This window comes from Acomys russatus, chromosome 22 (genome assembly GCF_903995435.1).
Source record: "Acomys russatus chromosome 22, mAcoRus1.1, whole genome shotgun sequence".
Classification (NCBI taxonomy): domain Eukaryota; kingdom Metazoa; phylum Chordata; class Mammalia; order Rodentia; family Muridae; genus Acomys; species Acomys russatus.
In genome coordinates this window covers 54,878,276-54,898,800 of record NC_067158.1, presented here as the reverse complement: position 1 = coordinate 54,898,800, position 20,525 = coordinate 54,878,276, and the positions used below count along the sequence as shown (strand labels likewise).

The window sequence follows — 20,525 nt, the reverse complement described above, 5'->3', positions numbered from 1 at the left end:
GCCCGGGCCCTGCACAAATCTTTTCTTGTTGCCGCCATACCTTCTCCCGTTTGTTTTCAAAGCCCACGGTTAACTGGAGTCTGCCTGCTGGTGGTACAGCTATTTCCTCTTGGTTTTAGCCCTCAAGTGCGTATTTTTCATCCGAACACAAATCGATCAGCAGGATCCAGATGTGACTGGCTGACATGTTGGAAACATGTTGCTCAGTGGACTCTCTGGACATATCCCAGGGAAGATTGCTTCTGTATAAAATACAGGGGGATCTGATTGGTCCTCACATGCTGGCACTGGGAAGCTGAGCCATTGCATGTGGATTTCAGGGCCTCCTCAGCAGGCCCACAGCTGATCTGAGGTTCTGACTCTTGGAGCTTTGGCTCGAAACCATGGGAGATGGTATGTTTCCCTGGGCGCCCTGCTGTTGTTTACTGCTAACTGTGTTCTTAACTGGGGGGGGGGGGGGTCTTTGTTTACTTTGTTCAGTAGACTTTTGTTGTATAGAAAGGCCAAGCCACCTTCTACATCAAGTTTCTTGCATGGCTGGACAGTACCGTCTGTAGGTGGAAGTACTGTGTATAGCCTGGCAGTACTGTCTGTAGGTGGAAGTACTGTGCATAGCCCAGAAGTACGTCTGTAGGTGGAAGTACTGTGCATAGCCAGGCAGTACCGTCTGTAGGTGGAAGTACTGTGTATAGCCTGGCAGTACTGTCTGTAGGTGGAAGTACTGTGCATAGCCCGGCAGTACTATCTGTAGGTGGAAGTACTGTGCATAGCCCGGCAGTACCATCTGTAGGTGGAAGTACTATGTATTGCCCGGTAGTACTGTCTGTAGGTGGAAGTATGTATAGCCTGGCAGTACCTTGTGTAGGTGGAAGTATTGTGCATAGCCCAGCAGTACTGTCTGTAGGTGGAAGTACTATGCATAGCCCGGCAGTACTATCTGTAGGTGGAAGTGCTGTGTATAGCCTGGCAGTACTGTCTGTAGGTGGAAGTACTGTGCATACCCCGCCAGTACTGTCTGTAGGTGGAAGTACTGTGTATAGCCTGGCAGTAGTGTCTGTAGGTGGAAGTACTGTGCATAGCCCGGCAGTACCGTCTGTAGGTGGAAGTACTGTGTATAGCCTGGAAGTACCGTCTGTAGATGGAAGTACTGTGCCTAGCCCGGCAGTACTATCTGTAGGTGGAAGTGCTGTGTATAGCCTGGCAGCACTGTCTGTAGGTGGAAGTACTGTGCATACCCCGGCAGTACTGTGTATAGCCCGGCAGTACTTTCTGTAGGTGGAAGTACTGTGTATAGCCTGGCAGTAGTGTCTGTAGGTGGAAGTACTGTATATAGCCTGGCAGTACTGTCTGTAGGTGGAAGTACTGTGTATAGACTGGCAGTACTATCTGTAGGTGGAAGTACTGTGTATAGCCCAGCAGTACTGTCTGTAGGTGGAAGTACTGTGCATAGTCTGGCAGTACTGTCTGTAAGTGGAAGTACTGTGTGTAGCCAGATAGTACCATCTGTAGGTGGAAGTACTGTGCAGCTGGGCAGCTTAATTTTTGGTGCACTAATGCAGTGTCATTTGTGGACGGCCGTGGCTGAGGCTAGCTGAGTGCTCAGTTACTGAGGGCCTGTATACCACGAGGAGCACCTCTCAGCCCTGGAGTCTCTCTTCCTGCTGTCAATGCACAATTTCAGGTCCTCCCCAAGAAACAAGTTTCATATATGGCTTTCTAGGTCATCAGCGAAGCGAGACATTCATCTGGTGACTCCCAGAAACCTCATCTCCACGTGCTCATTTCTTTGTGCAGCAAGTGTTTATTGAATACATGGTTGGTGCCAGGCACTGTGCCAAGTCCAAGGAGACAGAGTAATGTGCCAGAGCCTTGGTGGCAGGGTGCTGTCGTGGAGGCCCAGGTGGGGTTTCGCAGGAGAAAAGAATCTGTCCCTCCTTTACAGAAGTGGGGGTGCTGCATGCATGAAAGAGGAGCTGTGGCGAGTGGCACACCCTGGAATTTTCGGGGCTTGTCTCCATTCAAACCTCTGTGGTACCTGCTTTGGTGCACTGGGGATAGGGGGCACTTTTGCCCTGAAGGGCACACTTGGCCTGGGAGACATTTTGGCTTGACATTTCTGGGAGAACTGCTGGCCTTTGCAGATACAGAGTAGGGATGCTGTCAGCCAGTGTACAACGCACAGGGCAACCTTGCCCTGCAGAGAGTGTCGGGGCTTGGTGCTGAAAAAAAAATCATACTCTTAGGGTCCTGGTGTTGCTCTGTGTCCACCAGTGACAGACTTCTAGTTGAACACTGTAACTGTGCCTAACCCTGCCCTCGCCTGCAGACAGGAACGCTAAAGCTGTGTATGTAACGTGGCTTGGGGATTTCAGGACTCCTTAGAGGGCAAAGGCTTAGACCACCACTTGGCAGGCAGCAAGACCTTAACCATCATTAGTACTTTTGGTTTGCCACAGTTTGCCTTCTGACCCAAAGAGCTCAACTTTGGGGCGTCCCTAGCGCAGCCCCCTGTGTGTACTTTGGTGTGTAAGACCTGGCTGTGTGTTTCTGCCATACCTTTTCTCCTTATCGCCCCCTGTTCCTACCCTTGGATTCTAGGGCTCTCAGTAGCTTCTTCGCCTTCTATCCCTTATATCCCAGGGACCCGAATTTATGCCCTTGCCAAGCCTTCTCCTAAAGGGCTGAGAGGGATATTTATGATTTTTCCTTAGCTCCATCTATTTTGGGAATGGTGAGAAAGCAGGAAGCAGCAGGTCAGGGGGACTGTTGCGTTGCTCTCCTGATTGCCACCACTTACTCCGCCACGGGCTTCGGGATTGGAGGCGGGTGGTAGCGCCTGCTTCTAAGCCTTGCCTCTGCACCCACCAGCTCATCCCCCACGCTCAGTGCCTACCACTTCCAAAATAATCCAGTAATTGGGTCACAACATTATCTGCCTGCCAGGAATCATTTCTGAAAATCAAAGCAAAGACGCAGACTTCTATCAGTGAGATTTGAAACATCTCCACCTTCTGCTTTTACGGTCGGTCCCAAAATAGAAGTCGAGGAGAGCCGCCTTGTCATCTCAGTTAGGTGGCTGCCTCTTCGTGGCCTAGAGCCGTGTCTTATTTTCACTTCTGCTAAAAGTATTTGGAGCCTTTAACAGGGAGATGAGCCTTTGCGGACACCATTCAAGGGAGCAAATTTACTGTTAAATTTTTGTAATGGGGGTTCAGGTTTTGGATGCTGTCAACAGACTGTAGACAATGTAAGAAACTACCCCAAGTGTCTTAGTTACTGTTCTATTGCTGTGAAGAGACACCCGCGATCAAGGCAGCTTATAAAAAGAAAGCATTTGCCCCCTGATGGGAGGAAGGATAGCAGGCTACCAAGAAGAGACTTGATACCCTATGAGCATATACAGGGGGAGGAGGTCCCCCTCAGTCACAGTCATAGGGGAGGGGAGTAAGGGGAAAATGGGAGGGAGGGAGGAATGGGAGGATACAAGGGAGGGGATAACTATTGAGATGTAATATGAATAAATTAATAAAATATACTAAAAAAAAGAAAAATTTTAATTGGGGGCTTGCTTACAGTTTAGAGGGCTAGTTCGTTAGCATTACGGCGGGGAGCAAGATCACAGGTAGGCGAATCTCTGGGGGCAGTAGCTAAGACCTTACATCGTTTCTGAAAGATGGCGGCGGAGACCCAGAGGGAGACACAGAGACAGAGAGACAGACAGAGACAGAGACAGACACAGAGAGAAAGAGAGACAGAGAGAAACAGAGAAAGAGACAAAAATAGACAGGCGCTAGGCCTGGTGTAGGCTTTGAAGCCTCAAAGTCCACCCCCAGTACACACGTCCTCCAACAAGGACACGCCCTCTAATCCTTCCCAAATAATTCCATCAACTAGTGACCAAATATCAAAATATATGAGCCTGCGGGGCCCCTCTTGTCCAAACCATCACATTAAGGTCCTTCATTTCTAATTCCATCCCCACAACTCTGGTCTTCTCTTGAATGAGAGTAACCACCTCTTAGCTTGCAACTCTTTGGCTTCTCAGAAGTTGGGTGCTGATCGCAGTGCCTTGTGGTGAACCTGACCAGGATGGCCACCCTGCTGGCTCAGGAGCTCCCATTTATAGAGACAAGTTGACAGACAGCTCAAGAACCCGTAGCAGTGTGGTGTGGCGTTACCATCAGAGAAGCCCTCTGCTTCCCAGGCCAACTTTTGGTTGGGTTTTGGGTGTGTTCAGGCAAGTCCCAGCTCAGTCTGTTCCACGATGCTCCCGCTACCTACACCGCTACTGTGTAAGTCACCACTTGTCTCCAGCCCCTGCGTGGAGCCCTGCCGTTCCCCGCGGCCTCCAGTGTCTTCCTTCAGAGTTTGCAGTTGTTCTCCAAGTCTCTGGTCACTTCTTCTCTGTGCTGTTTTTAAAACTCTCCGCAGGTGTGGGCAGGCCCATTCTGCGCCTCCAGGGACTCCTGGCTGCCTGCAGGCTGAAGGTCCAGCTGCTTGGCGCTGTAGCCACCCCCCGCCCCCTGTAGCGATCTGCCTTTCCTCTCGTGCCCCGGACTTGCACGCTACTGTTTGTACAACGTGCCACACATTCTTTGGCCGCATGCATCCCTAAGGGACTGTTTTTCATCTGTCTGATGTCAGTTCTCCTACAGGAAGTCACTTACTCAGTGCCCACCTAACTGTGCATCAGTCGCCCCCCGGGCTTGTGAAAACACATCTAACTAACTGGTCCTAGCCTCCGAGTTCCCTGCTCTGAGGTGTGGCTTGAGGAAAGCCTGCTTGCCTTTGTAATGATTTCCCAGGTAGGCTCTGCTGCTGGACTGGGCGCACACCTGGAGAGCCACGTACATGATTATGCAGGGCAGGGCCAGGGCTTCTTCTGCTCCCATTGGAGGTCCCTGACCCGAAGCCTGTTTTAACCTTCATCTTTTTTTGCACCTTTTCCTGGCCTCTGTATGACTCTGTGGATCCTGGTGAGATAATTCTGAGTCCCTCTATGGTTGAGTTCCCAGTGTTGGAAGGAACATATTTTTTTTGCATCTGTTATTTCTGTTTGCTCTTCCAACCCCACTTTCTCCTCCGTTTCCTCTTACCCCACTCCCCGCCTCTTCCTCCTCCTCAGAATTTATAGGCTATATGCTGTATTGCCTATGAATAAAGAGGTCAGTGTGAGTCTACATAGAAGGCATTTCCCCCTATTGTTTCACATTCTAGAATGGTTTGGAGAGATCCCCTTGTTGTTTCTAGAACATAGTTTCCCTTTACTTCTTCAGTGCAACTAATGTAGGAATAAAATGAGTCCGAAGGAAACGCAGAGGACATTTAATTTAGCAAATAAAATTGCACACAAAAAGCCCTTTTATTTAAACACAAAACCACCAGATCACACTAAGCTGAAATTAAGTCATATTTTCATATTTAATCGAGAGCATACAGCCAAAGTGTTTATCTCAGGTGAGGGAGAAGCTACTGTAGTATTTCCCTTACTTGGTCAGGTGTTTATTGAGCATATGTTTACTGAGCACATAGTCTTTTGATAGTAGGTCCTTTGAGCTGGTGCGGAGGTTTATAAGATATTATGCTGTTTTTGATATAGCAGAAGTGGGGGGATCACCTTTTGGTACTCAAGAGTTTCGTTCATAAAGACATTTTAAAAGTGAACTCAAATAGAATCATGGGGACAATTTTTATTAGCGTGCAAAAGAAAAACCCCAGGGCAGGCAAGCTGTAAACTTCATCTGCTGCCCGGGGGGGGGGGGGGGGAATGGGGGCGAGCAGGGAAGAATCCATGCCATTTACGCTGGCATGCAGGTCAGACACATGGCTGACAGGCAGCCACATGGTGTGTGTGTGTGTGTGTGTGTGTGTGTGTGTGTGTGTGTGTGTGTAGGCCTTAGAGAAAGTAAGGAAGCCCAGAAATGTTTGGGGAGTCGGGGGAGCCCCGAAGTGTTAGGAAAAGCAAGCCTAGGAAGAAGAAAGGGGAAAATTAACCTTGCTTTGGATGATTCAGAAAGGAGGGCTGACTTAGGACCCTTCATCGCTGCGGCCTCTAAGCCTCTACATTAGAGGTGGGGACTCTGCGAAGGAAAAGTACAGTATTTCATTCAAGAATGAATTCCACTTGTCTCTTCAGCCTGGCTTAAAGTGAGCCCACCTTCCTAGGTCCTTTAGCCAAAGTGATTAAACTAGCCCACTTGAGGGTTAAGTCTTTTATCCAAGCAAGAGACTCTGTTTTCTTGACTAGGGAGTTTTTCCTACTCTGACACCTTGCTAGGAAATGCCATGAAAAAGAAATAGATGAGAGCCTGGGGCCTAGAGTCCCTTTAAGGTCAGGTGGTGTGAGAAGGTGATGGTCTGTTATGTCCTGTGTGACGGGAAGTGAAGGCCATGTCAAGGGTCTGACCTGTCTATACCACACAACGCTGCGCATAATGAACACACATAGTGCGAATTCAAAGGCCGTATGAGAGAACTTAAATGAAAAAGCAAGTGTGACATGCAGAGGAGCCGCTCCAGGCCAGGAGAAAGCTTCAGCAGGACCTCCGTCTTCAGGGATCCCCAACACACCTCCAGCCGTGCACACGGATTGTTCTCACCGTGTCATGGAGCCTGCTGCCCGGGTCTCAGCTCTAACACTGCTTCCATGATGTCTGAAATAGGCTGTTTCACCACCGGCTTGTTAGAAACAAAATGATAAGAAACAAAGTAACAGGCGAACAAAAGTGAAAGTAACTGGGCAGTTCAGGTATTTGTGTGTGTGTGTGTGTGTGTGTGTGTGTGTGTGTGTGTGTGTGTGTGTGTGTGAGAAAAGGGTCTCTAGAACTCAGGTGTGACCAGCAAGCACACTTGGCAAGATGCTTTCCGTCTTTGCTCCCTTGATGTGAGTGTTGACTGTTTCTCATCTGTGGCAGCTCAGCCTCACAGTCTGATGAGATTGGCCAAGCAACGGAAAGGGAAAAGGGAAGGGTCTAGAATTTAGAAATCCCATTTCTCATATGCTTTTGCTTCACTTGGTTTAACAGATTGTAGGTTTTGACTTGAATTGAGGAAATTATGATGTTATTTCATCTTTTGGGTAGGCAGACACTGCTCTGGATGGCAGCTGACTAGGGAGAAGGCAGAGAGGAGGTGACCGGTGGCCTTCCAAGGGTGAGCATTAAGTTTGAGAGAACTAATCTTTTTCTCCAGTTTCTATCTTTTCTACACCTCCTTCTCTGCTTCCTTTTTTTTCTTTCTGTTTCTTTCTCACTCTTTCTCTTTCTTCTCCCCCCTTCCTCAGAGCTGCTGCAACTTAACTATGCTAAACTCTTGGTCTTCAGACCTCAGCTCACCGAGTGCCAGGATTATAGGCAGTCGGCGGTTGTATTATGTACCATGCTCGGCTACAGGAACTGGCGTTTAGTTGAAGTATGTTTAGTTTTGGCCTTTCTTGAAGTTACAGATGCAGGTGTTCTGAGTCAGCCATTTTGAACAGATGAATTTTCTGATAGCTTATGGTTCTCTGGCACAGCAAGCACAGAAGTGGCCAGGGGAGGGTGAGCTTGTGAGGGCTGCACGGCGAGTCTCAAGAAGAACATGTGTTAAGGTGTGGTAGTTAGCAGAAAGCCTGGTACCTTAAGTAATCTCAGCATTTGGGAGGCTGAGGCAGGAGGATCTAGAGTTATGGGACAGCCTGGCTACATGGTGAGAGTAAAAGAACTTCTGGCTCAGTTGTCAGGCAGGTGAAGAGGCCCCGGCTCCTGCTGCACTCTCTTCTGCATTGTTTCCAGAAAGATACGGTGGGGTTTTACTTAGACAGGAATGACAGGAGCTGGAGGGAACAACCAGAGAAATAGTCTAAGGAGGGAAGAGAGGAGCAGCAGGGCAGGGAGGAGCAGCAGGGCAGAGAAGAGCAGCAGAGTGCTGAGGAGGAGCAGGGGAGGGAGGAGGGGCAGGACCGGGAGGAGGGACAGGGGAGAGAGGAGGGAGCAGGGCAGGGAGGAGGGAGCAGGGCAGAGAGGAGGAGCAGGGTAGGGAGGAGGGGCAGGGCAGGGAGGAGGGTCAGGGCAGGGAGGAGGGAGCAGGGCAGGGAGGAGGGAGCAGGGCAGAGAGGAGGAGCAGGGTAGGGAGGAGGGACCAGGGCATGGAGGAGGGAGCAGGGCAGGGAGGAAGGGCAGGGCAGGGAGGATGAGGCAGGGCAAGGAGAATGGAGCAGGGCAGGAGGCTGGCTCCTTTAGTTCCGGGCCTTGGATTCGGGTAGGTTGTGTTCTTGGGCCTCCAGCTGAGATATGTTTTCATGCTGTGTGCTTCTGAAGTGACAGGCGATCTGTCAGGGAGGACGATGGTGCTGGAGACAGTTACTATGGACAAGGTCCCTGTGTCCCACAGCTCCGAGGAGAGTCCCGCTGCCTTCATAGTTAATGCATTCCACTGATCTGGGCAGAGAAAAACATGGGCAACGGTGCGGTGAAACGGAACTGCTGCTGTGCAGGGGCGTAGCGATGGGGTCAGTGTCATTTTCTAAAAATGACTCCTCCCCCCAGGACTTGAGGTTATTTCTGCTAAGATAAATACCGGAAGTCCTGCATTCCATCCACTAGTGGATCATCGCCTCACGGATCCAGGCATCTCCGCTGCGGCTAGATTTAGTTCTGTGTAAATCACCTCACTTTATCAGGCCTAGGTCCTTCCTGCTAGTTTTTTTTTTTTTTAAAGTCAAGTGTGGAGTTTCATTGAATTTTTATCCCACCCCTCTTGGTTCTGAGCACATGGGAATTGCAAGAAGGAAACAATTAAAACAACAACAACAAGACCCCAGAGCTCATTGGTCTGTGGCATTATTACCTTTATTCCTATAAGAAAGCAGGGTTTTTGTTCCATGGGATTGTGCGATTTCCTTTTGAGAGAGATAAGAGGAGATGAATGGCTGCATTCTGAGCTTATATAAAGTTTTGCTTAACAGTTGCTCCCGGGTGAGCATTCCTGAAGGTGTTGCCTTCCTTCTGCAGCGCTAGCCCTCAAACAGTACCGCGCCGTCTTGCTAAGAACACAGTCCTGCTATCAGAGCGAAACTTAAGGCAGCTTTACTTTATTTGTGTCATAGGAGAGCTGGGTGGGTGCAAGTTTTCATTAAAGCACCTTTATTTTTTCCTTCACGTTGACCTTGAGATTAATTTAAAAATGCCTGGCTTTATGCCATTTTGGTAGATGCTTATGTTAAAGAATGTGGTGGCGTGTCCCCACGTGGCTGTTTCAAGGTGATGTTACCGTTAGCAGTTTGTTTGCATGAAGCCAGCGATAGGAGAGTGGATAGACCCAGAAATAAGCTCTGTGTCTGGGGAGGACGATGGACAACTTAATTGCCCTTCGGGTCTTTCTCCCTTCCCAAGGTTTTGTATCCTTTTGATGACAAGAAGAGGAGTTAAATTATCATTATGTGTCTCTCCTTGTTTCATCTGAGACTGTCCTCAGGACTGTGCCTCAGGGACTAGCTGGGAACCAAAGAGCTAGCACCGTGCTGAGTGAGATAAACCAAGCACAAACCGCTTGTGGTTTTACTTACCTCCTAGAACAGTCATTCACAGAAGCAAACAGCAGACCTGGTTTGGATAGGGCTGGTGGACATTGGCGTTCTGTGGCACCAAGGTTTCATTTGGGAGGAAACGTTCGGAGGATGGATGCTGCCGACGGCTGCACAGCAGTGGGAATGTACTCAATTCACTTAAAAGTGTGTGAAACAGAATTCTGGGGAGGAGTTAACTTGTCTTGGACTGAAGCTCCTAGGAGCATGTCCAAATCTGACGGTGGCCTGCATCTGGGTCTGTAAACCCTGAGGGCTGGGGAGGGGACAGATGCCTGCCACTTGGGCTTGACACCAGGTTCTGGTCTTATCAACACCTTTCTTTTGCTTGAAACTCACCATCATCCAGACTGGTCTGGGGGGGTGAGGGACTGTGGATTGAGCATGATCTCATGGGGGCACATTTTGGTTGTATTATTACTAAGGTCCCTTGGAGAAGAATTAGTTGGGTAAAAAATGAACGTTCACTGGCTCGTCCTTGAAAACCATGACAATTTCCTATTTAGTCTGTCACGTGCTTTCTCAGAGCCCAGGCTGCCTAAATGTTGGCCCATGTTCTTCTAAGGAAACCACAGGCTTTCGGTGCAGATGGATCTGGCCATCAGCTTGAGCTGTAGGAGCGACAGCTTCTCCACCTGTGGGATGGATGCTGGCAGGCCGGCTAGGGGCCATGCCAGTGGGCGTGGCTGCTGTGGTCCAGTGAAACCTATGCTTGGGAGTGGCCATCAGCATGCTATCAGTGTGGGCCATCAGTGTGGGCCATAAGCGTGGCCATCAGCATGGGCCATCACCGTGGCCATCAGTGTGGCCGTCACCGTGGCCATCAGCGTGGCCGTCACTGTGGCCAGCATCCTCAGCTTCTCTTTTGATTTTTCAAGTTTTACTGTTCACACGGTCGTCAGGTAGATCAGTCCTTCTGTACTGACTGCACTTTTGTAAATGGGCTACCAGTGGTGGGGCTTTTATCGAATTTATCCCTATGTAGGATTATAACAAAAGGACAGTTCTCTCTCTTTCTAAAGATTTATTTATTATTGTTTTACTCTTATGAGCATGCGTGTCTGTGGACCACTTTTGTGTTGCACCTACCCATGAAGGCCAGAAGAGGGCGTCAGGTTCCCTGGAACTAGAATTATGGATTTTTGCGAGCTGTGTCGATGCTGGGAATCAAACCTAGGTCCTGTGGACGAGTGACCAGTTCTCTTAACCCTGATCAGGAGTCTCCAGCCACAAGACAGATCCTTTAAAATGGCTCAGGGAAAGAGGTTTGTAATATGCTTTGTATTCAGCCACCTGGTTTGGGTTTCTATTGTTGTTTCCCTTGAAGACGGTCAGAGCAGTACCATGGAATGTCGTGTCATGTCGTTTGATAGGCTTGGAGGACTGAGGGTTAGGGCACGATCCTGTGTCACGCTTGGTCAGCATGATGCTCTTATGCCAGTCCTTTGCACACTGTTGCCTTGGCTGGCTGGCAGCTCACTGTGTAACACAGGCTGGTTCTAAACTCGTGCCAACCCCTCTGCCTCAGTGTTAGCAACATGAGCCACCATGCCCCTCTCTGTTTGCTCCTTAATTAAAATAAAATTACATTTACTTATTTTGTGTGTGTGTACCTCTGTCTCTGTCTCTCTCTCTCTCTCTGTCTGTGTCTCTCTCGCTCTGTCTCTCTGTTTCTTTGTCTCTGTCTCTGTCTGTCTGTCTGTCTCTTTCTGTCTCTGTGTCTGTGTCTATGTCTCTGTCTCTCTCTCTGTCTGTGTCTCTGTGTCTGTCTGTCTGTCTCTCTCTCTCTCTGTGTGTGTGTAGGTAGGTAGGTAGGAGAGAAGAAAGCCTGTGACTGTCAATTTTCTCTATCTACCGTGTGGGTCCTGGAGCTTGAGTTCAGGCTTTCAGGCCTGGTGGTAAACTCTTTCACCTTCTGAATCATCCTTCTGGCCTTAATTTTCAAATTTAAAATAATTTACTTGCTCATTTGTTTTGCATGTGTGCACATTTGCATGTTTGTAGGTGCATGTGTGTGGAGCCTTAACATTGGGTATCTTTGAGTCACTATTGAGGCAGGGCCTCTCAGTTGAACTCGGAGCTTGCTGATTTAGCTAGCTTGGCAAGCCGGGCTTCTTGGCCCCATTTGCCTGAGTGCTGGGGATTTGAACTGTGGTCTTCACGCTTGCAAGGGACATGCGCTTTAGCCACTGAGCCATCTCCTTAGCCCCTACTTGGTTTTTTGAAACAAAGAAAATTCTCCAGTCTATGGAAGGTAATCTGTACTTTTAAAAGATGGAGTATGTGTTGTGATGTTTTCTCTAGACACAAATCAAGGATTTCTGTAACCACAGAACATTGTATCCTGAGGACCCGCTCTGCATGTGACAAAGGACGAGCCTGGCTACCAGGGAGAGTGGCTGGCAGCCTCAGATTGTTCTATAAATTTAATATGGTCTGAAAATTGCATTTCCTGTGGCATGGCAGTAAGAATTTACTTGCTAAACTATTCTGTGTTTTCTCCAGAGGAAAGCTGTTTCCCCAGTTACTTACTTATTTACTTTAAATGGAGGTCATGTTGTTTCTTCCAAAACCAATTTTGTTTGCCCTTTAGAATAACCTGTTAGTACTTTCGTTTGCATTCGAGTCAGGATAATTAAGAGAATACAAGAATGCATGGGAGGGTTGTGTTGAGAATTTGATTTTAGGACATGTTCAGACTCTGTGGTGTCTGCTTTGCCTGCTGGCTGACCTGCTTTCAGAGTCCCTGTTCCTTTCTCTCACGCCCGCAGCTCGTGCCGTTCAGGTGATGTTTGACTGGGCTTTTTCTGTTAGTTATGCATGAGGTCAGCCTACAGAACCTTTTCAAAGACAGTTCCTGAGCAGTGGGTGGGTTAATGATACGCACCAAAGAATTTCCCCCCCAAATCTGCTTACGTGGCCAAAGTCTGAGTTCACCTGTTGTAGAAATATTTTACTGTTTTCCTGGTATCCAGAGAGAACCAGAGTGTCCAGTTTATGGTGAATATGTTTCTCACAGTCCATAGTACAGTGGACGTCCAGCAAATGTACAGGTATGACACTGACTTCTCAAAGGACAGGAAAGCTCTCCCATTAAGAAAAAATTGACCCAGCACTCTGGTAGGCAGAGGCAGTCGGATCTCTGTGAGTTCAAGGCCAGCCTGGTCTACAAAGCAAGTCCAGGACAGCCAAGGCTACACAGAGAGACCCTGTCTCAAAATAAAATTAAAATAAAAAATAAAAAAGAATCCTGCCTATTTATTTAAATAGTTGGGTACTTCCCTTTCCCCTGATGTTTATCAGGGTAACAACAATTCGAAAGTTATTATTTTCTGAGCTGTCACACCTGATGCATTCTAGGGCGCAACAGTGCTGATGGGCTGTGAGTGGAGCTCCAGCGTTGTGACCTCTTCTAAAGAAGCATTGGGCACATTGGTGAAGTTTATCATCAGCGTTCACAGAGCCGGGACCATCACAGGCATGTTAACTGAGTACAGAATAATCAACCTCTTTTGAGGCTTGTGCAGCCCTGACTAGCCTTTCTATGTTGACCAGGCTGGCCTCAAATTCTCTGAGATCTACTTGGCTCTGCCTCTCAAGTGCTGGCATTAGCGGTTGCTCCATGCCCAGCCATCCTGTCATTTGGTGAGCAGCTCAGAGATTTAGAGAGCAGGCAGAAAGGTGGGCTTCTGTGCTGACTGCTTCAGGTGGCCGTACGTCACAGAGGAGCAAGATGAAAACACAGGAGAGAGAATCCTGGGATCTTTTTCTCGGGATATAGTACATACAAAGGAGATATCTCACTGGACAGAACAAAATGAAGGATTTAAAGGTTGTGGTCGCGCGAGGTGAGACGTGTGTCCTCACGGCGCTATGAGGGGTGTCTCAGTTTCTTTTCCGTTACTGTGGATGAGACACCGCGGCCAAGCCAACTTGCAGAGGGAAATATTAAACTGAGCGTACAGTTTTAGAGAGTTAGAGTTCTTGGTGGTGCAGTGAAGACGTGGCAGCCGCTGAGAGCTCATGCCTTGTACGGGAGGCAGAGTGCACACTGGGAGTGGGGAGCCCTCCCTCATTGACACACCTCCTCAGCAAGGCCATGCCTCCTAATCCTGCTGTCTTAGTCTGTGTTCTGTTGTTTCAAAAAGACACCATGACCACAGCAACTCATTATAAAGGAAAACATTTCACTGGGGCTGCCTAAGAGTTTCAGAGGTTTACTCCATTGCCGTCATGGTGGGAAGCGTGGCAGCGTGCAGCCAGACACAGTGCTGGAGAGTTAGCCAAGTGTTCCATGTCCGGATCTGCAGGCAGATGGAAGAGAGAAACTCTAGGCTTGGAATACATTTTTTGAACCCACAAAGCCCACTCCCAGTGACACACTTTTTCCAACAAGGCCACGCCCCCTAATCCTTTCAAACAGTGCCACACCCTATGAGCCTATGGGGGCCACTTTCACTCAGACCACTACCTTCCCAAACAGTTCCACCAACTGGGACCAAGTATGACATAAAGGGACATGTGGACTTGCAGTGACTAGTCTTGATTGTCAATTTGATTATATCTGGACTCCACTAAAACACCAGGCAGCTGGCCACACCTCCGGGGACGTTCTTGGTTGGGTCATTCGTGGTCAGGACTGACTTCTGGTGGCAGCCCACCTAAAAGAGCACGGAAGCAGGAAGCCTCTGCTTCTGCCCCACTTGTTTCCACTGCCGCTGGCAAGTTCATCTATCAGGCTGCTGAGGCAGTCCTTCAATGACAGTAAAACCTACTTTTTAAAGATTCTTTTACTGACTGTATACCACTTGGAACATCCAGCCCCAAAGACTGAACAACCACAGGACTCTCGGCCTTTCCGTCAGGAGACAGTCATTATTGGACTAGCCACAGCACAGCCTTTAAGCCACTCCAACAACCCCCAACACATGCACACATATGTATGTATATATGTATGTGTGCATGTGTAATATAAACACACATAGATATTCACACACATGTATGCATATATGTATATGTATATAAGCACACAGATACGCACACGTATGCGTATATATTCGTTATATCAAGTTATGTTCCTCTGGAGAATCCTAATACAGAGGCAGAGGCAGGAGGGTTGCAAGTTCAAGGGTTTCCTGAACTGTATAGTGAGACCTTGTCTCAAAAAAAAAAAAAATATTAGCTTGAACACTTTTTTCTATATGTTGTATATTTTTATGATGATGTCTTAAAAAAATAAGATGGAGCGCGATTGTGAGATACCTGGTGTTGACCTCCAGTTTCCACATGCGGGTGTACATACATACATCATACATACATACATGTGTACACATGTGCCACATGTACATCCTTCCACAGGCACATAACACACACACACACACACACACACACAAACACGCACTAAGTTTCAGTGACTCTATGCTGCCATTATAGAATGCTGCTGACCACTAGTTATCGGTCAGAATTTGAAAGTGTCGCCCTATTGGGGAAAAGAGTGGCTCATGGTGACTAAGCAGAGCGGGAGAAGGAGCTGAAATACCTAGTGTACCAGTCAGCTTTCATTACATGGGAATTCTCATGGTGAAGAACATTTCTTACTTACTTAAAGCATGCTATGTTTTGCTTTCTTACTTATAGCGAGATCCCAGCATCTCAAACCTTTAACACGGAGGTGACGTAAGGGCCAGCAGATCTTAACATCAGGAAGGTAACCCATTAGAGAAACAGCCACTTCTCTGAATCCCTGGGCTCATTTTTTATAGTTGAACAGTTCAACAGTGTTGAACAGTTCTCTCTCCCAAGAAAATTCTTGGAAATCTGTTCTGGTTTTTGCTCTCTCTGAGCAAAGTATTTTATAGATGTAAAACAGGTAAGATGGGCCATACTGGACTAGCCTGGGGCACAGTGTGAAGTACTGCCTCCATGTGAGACACTGCAGGGGGATGGCTGTGTGGAGACAGAGATACAGTGTGGAGTACTGCCTTTATGTGAGACACTGCAGGGGGATGGCTGTGTGTGGGGATGGGGCACAGTGTGGAGTACTGCCTCCATGTGAGACACTGCAGGGGGATGGCTGTGTGGAGACAGAGATACAGTGTGGAGTACTGCCTCCATGTGAGACACTGCAGGGGGATGGCTGTGTGTGGGGATGGGGCACAGTGTGGAGTACTGCCTCCATGTGAGACACTGCAGGGGGATGGCTGTGTGGAGACAGAGATACAGTGTGGAGTACTGCCTCCATGTGAGGCCGGCAAGGCAGGTAAGAGCAGGGAGGAGCTTCCCCTCAGGGCCAGGAGGAAGGGCTTCCTTGCCAGCACCTTGAGCCTCTCTGTAGCCGGGAAGGAAGCCAGCCACTCTGGAAAGGCCCTGGAGCAGGAATCCGCCCTCTTAGGCCCTATAAGCACGCACTGTTTTGAAAGGGCATGAGTGCATCTTGTGGCATCTGGGTTTTAGAATTCACTCTGTCCCTCCGCTGGACCTCAGAGATGAACATGTCTGGGGAGCTCTGAGCACAGTTCTTATCACAACTGACCTTGATTGATGGTGGGATTTTGAAAAAACTTTCCCACTGCCCACACATTTTCAACACAGTGACACTGCGGAGACCTTCCTCTGAGGTGGGGTTACTGTAAGGATCAACCGGGTTGAGATACAGTGCCTAGGATACAGAGATCTTGCTTGCTGTCCTCACACTACCAAAGGGATGCACAGTCTCAGGTTTGTGACTTCCCATGTCTTGATACATATGAAGAATGGGGAATTTGGGTGTGAATCAGATGTGGCTGTTTCTCGCCGAGATCTTGAGGTCAAGTCAGCAAGGATTTTTGTTTTTTTTTTTCTACGCAAACTCTTAGTAAAATAGTACTTGAACCAAAAATATGGAGGTAGAAAGTAGAGCAGTGTGCTGTGAGTGTCAAGAAAGGCCCTTCAAGGTGGGTTTTGAGGGTTGAGTAGGAGTTTGCCAGGCAGGCAGCCAAGGAGGGCTATAGTATCATGAGGGGAGGGAACGGCTTCTGTGAATGGGAACCAGCAGTGAACACAATGCAGGGATCTCAGGATTCGAGCCCGCTGCCTTCTGGGCTTTTCAGGCCTATATATCTTCATATTTTAAATAGGGGTAAAAGGCTTTGCCGTGGAGGTGGGGTCAGGGTGGCAATGTGATTAAATAAGTAGACTAACTTGAAATACTTAGATCACTGTTTGGCCACAGTAAAATACCAGCTTAAAAAATACCAGCTTTAGGGCTGTGGTTGTTATGAGAAGACCAGGGTTAGAATACCACAGTTCACACTTCCGCTGACTTCAGTGGCTCTTGTGGGCTTGGATGCTGCCTATTGCACCCTCAGCCCAGAGACTCTTCTTCCACCATTTGAATGTTGATATTAGGAAGCGAAGAAAGTTCGCAATGTATAATGTTTAAGTACAGGAAAGAGTATTAAAACAGGGCAGACATTGGCACAAGGGTGTGTACAGATTGCTGATTAGGCAAAAACAAAAAACAAAAAACAAAACAAAACAAAACAAAACCAAAAAACAAAAAAACCCAAAAAAACAAAAAACAAAACAAAAAAACCATGTTGAGCCAACATGATCTTGTTTGTAAATCTGGCGAACCGCCTGTATTTTCAATTTAAAGATGGTTTTGGTTTGTTGTTAATTGTCTCCCGATCATCCAGTGATGTCGTCCCGTGTTCAGAACCCAAGTAATTACAGACAAGAAGCACTGTAGCACCTCAGCCACAGGGATGGGGGAGGGGCTCACCAGCCTGTGTCCAGAGGTGAAGGGGGCGGGATGGGATGGCCTTGGGAGTTGGCAAGCCACAGCGGCACACACATGACCTCAGCCGTGGTCCCATCCCACGTTATTTTTATTTTTGAAGAGGATGGCCACTTCCAGTTGTGTTTGTGTGTTTTAGTCCTAAAAGGAAAAATGTGTTCCTATGACAAGACTCAGATTAAAAAAAAAAAAAAGAAAGAAAGAAAGAGAGAAAAGAAAAAGAAATCAAAAGTAACCACTATTGGGAATTATAGCATTTGGACCAAATAATTGTTAGCAGTTGGGGCAGCCTCCAGTTCTCCTCAGACTTGTGATCCCTCCTCCAGAACATAAAATAGATTTGAGAAATTTAGCAGCTTCAGGGGCAACTAAGGCAGCATTGGGCACAGAGCTTGAGTCGGAAAGCTTTGGGGGAGGCATGGAATTAAAATCACCCCAGAAAAGCAGGAACCACACAATCACAGTAAATTTTTTTACTTAAATTTTGTTGTTGTTGTTGTTGTTGAGACAAAGTCTTAGGTAGATGCGCTCACTTTTAGCTCACTATGAGTCACACTTGACCTTGAACTCTCTAGAACCTGTAGGATTGTCAGGGTCATCATGGTCATTGGGGATGGGGTTGGGGTTGCGGGGGTGGTGGGTGGTGCCCTTGATCTTCCACCTTTACCTCTCAAGGGCTGGGATTGCAGGTGTATGGACCATGTCTGGCTGCAAGTGATTTTTCTTAAATTAGCTCACGACATTGGTGGTAGGAAGCAGCCAGGCAGAGACAGCCCGTTTGTTCAGCCAGCCAGCTAGGCGCTGGGCATCTAGCAGATGTTTTGTGCAACATGGTCTGGAGACATCGCCAGCCACAGTGGGCGACACACAGTATGGCAGCACGGGGTGCACATAACTGAGCTGAAAAGCTGGACCACGAGGACATGGATGAGTGGTCAGCCAGGAAGAGGAGGAACCATTCTATTTTATTACTTTTTATTTTAAGAGAGGGTCTCATGTTGTAGCCCAGGCTGGCCTTGAATTCATGATTCCTTCCAAGCGCACACCGCTACGTAAGGTGAGCTAAGGATGGTACCTGAGTAAACGCAGGAAGCCATGAGGGCAGCCCAGGCAAGGGGCTGGAGAGCTGGTTGGGTGAACCAGGGGAGTAGATGAAGTTGAGAAGTTGGAAAGGAGGGGCTAAGCTCGTCAATGAGCTTTCCGGACTGTTAAGGCCATTGAGAGAGCCTTGACTTTGATTTAAGATGGGATGTGAGGCCATTGAGGGTCCAGCAAGGGTAGCGATCCTGAACTTCACAAGGATCACCTGGCACCTGTGGGGAGAAGAGAAGAGGCTTGACTAGCAGGGGACCTGCAGGGGACCAGCCCCCCTCCCCAGCAGTCTGGCTTCAGAGATGCTGAGGACTTGGATAAGGGTGGTAGCCATGGACATGGTGAGAAATCGTTGTGTGCTGAGCATCTGTTGCAAGTGGAGCCCACGGGGTTTGTGTGGGGGTTGGATGTGGAGTGTGGCAGAAAAGGTGGAGGAGGAGTCAGGGTTTTGTCCCAGTGGCTGGAGGAAGTGAGTGGCTACTGCAAATGCAGGCAGAGTGGAGCAGGTGTAGGGGGTCGTGGTGGAGATTTGGGTGAATCACCTGTGACTCTGGGAGATTTAGGTGAATCGCCTGTGACTCCGAGGCTTCCAGGTGAGGAGCGAGTTGGGAGCAGGAAGACCATTCGAGGAAGGAGTGTGACAAGAGACCAGCCCAAGAGTCTCTGAAAGGTAGGCTTGTGTAGAGCCGAAGTGGGGCCAGCGCTGCTGTGCACGGCCTGATTGCCGTCACTTACCCGCTGTTGCGGTTCCCACCAGTGTTTTCATCCCTGTTGAGAGTCACAAACACAGCTTCGCCTGATCTTGCGTGGGTGCATGCATGAGTTTGCTCTCTGTTTCCTTCTCCTTGCTCAGTCAGACTCCTCCACCCCGCCCGTGGCCTGTTCTTTCAGGCAGCTGCCACAGTGGTAGCGACGGTGGTTCCGTATCCAGCCCGGGGCCCTAAGAGACCTGCAGAAGCAGTGATGCAGGAAACTTCAGCCTCCACAAGGAGCATGTTAGACTCGCTGATGAGAGCAGCCCTGGGGATTGCGGGTTTCCGTGTGGCAGTCGCAGGGACACTGGGGAGGATGGTGGCCTAAGGGAAGACCCAAGGCTATGGTTGCTCAGCAGGCCTTGCTTCAGAGCCTAGCTCTGTGCCACGCCCCAGTTGGCTTCACCTACGGACCGGATGGAGCCCTTCTAGATGGTAGCTGAGCAGCTTCAAGAGGGTGACGTAGAAAGTGCCTAAGAAGGCGCAAGATGGCGCAGCGCATTAAAAGCACTTGCTGACAAGCCTGCAGGACCTCAGTTTGATCCCTGGGCACCAGCGTGGTGAAAGGAGGCACCCAACTCCTACAAGTCATCCTTTGACCACCACATGAGTACTGCGGCACATTTACTACCTCCCCATAATAAATAAGTGAGCATAATTAATAAGAAAGTGCCGGAAACGGTCTGCCAGTCACACACTGTGGGCCAGTTCCACCTGTTCTTTTTGGGGGAGTCTTTATCGTCTTTTCCTAGGAAGAATGATTATTTTAAACAAACACATACTGACGTCTAGATAGGAGTATGGAGGGCAAACCGTTCGGCTTTATAAAACATTTGGATGGAAAAGTTAGCGTGCACCCAGCGTTACTCTGCTGCCCGACCGAAGCAGCTTCCTGGGGAAGTTTGTTTGGGCTGACAGTTCTAGTCCACCAGAGTGGGGTGTAGCTCCGTGGCTGTTGCTGTGGTCCATGGCAGCGGGAGGTTGCAGTGGATCAGTTAACAGAGGTGGGACCAGAGTTGAAACTGTGTCACATCACCCTTAGTGACTTGCCCCCAGTGGTCTTTGTCCACCAGGTAGGCCCCACATTGGAGCAGCTCAGGAAAGTAACACTGCTAGCTGGAGATAAAAAATTTAAACAGGGGAGAGGTGGGAGCAGATGTTTCCCAGCTTAGTCATGGTGACTAATTCCTGCTTTTTCAAGGTTCAAGTCTGGTCTCTCACCAGTCAGGGTTCGCTGAGCACAGGCTCACTGCCACATCCGCCTCTGGAGATTTGGTGATCTTCTGGAAAAGCCAAGGTTAATCATCTCCCATCTTCAGCAATTTCTGTAGCCTCAGGGGAA

The 20,525-nt window shown here is 48.7% G+C and overlaps 1 protein-coding gene across 5 annotated transcripts in view; it reads left to right on the top strand.

Annotated features, from left to right (window-relative positions):
- Nucleotides 1-20,525, top strand: part of Apbb2 (amyloid beta precursor protein binding family B member 2) — a 315,732-nt gene that overhangs the window by 7,154 nt on the left and 288,053 nt on the right. The window lies entirely within an intron of this gene.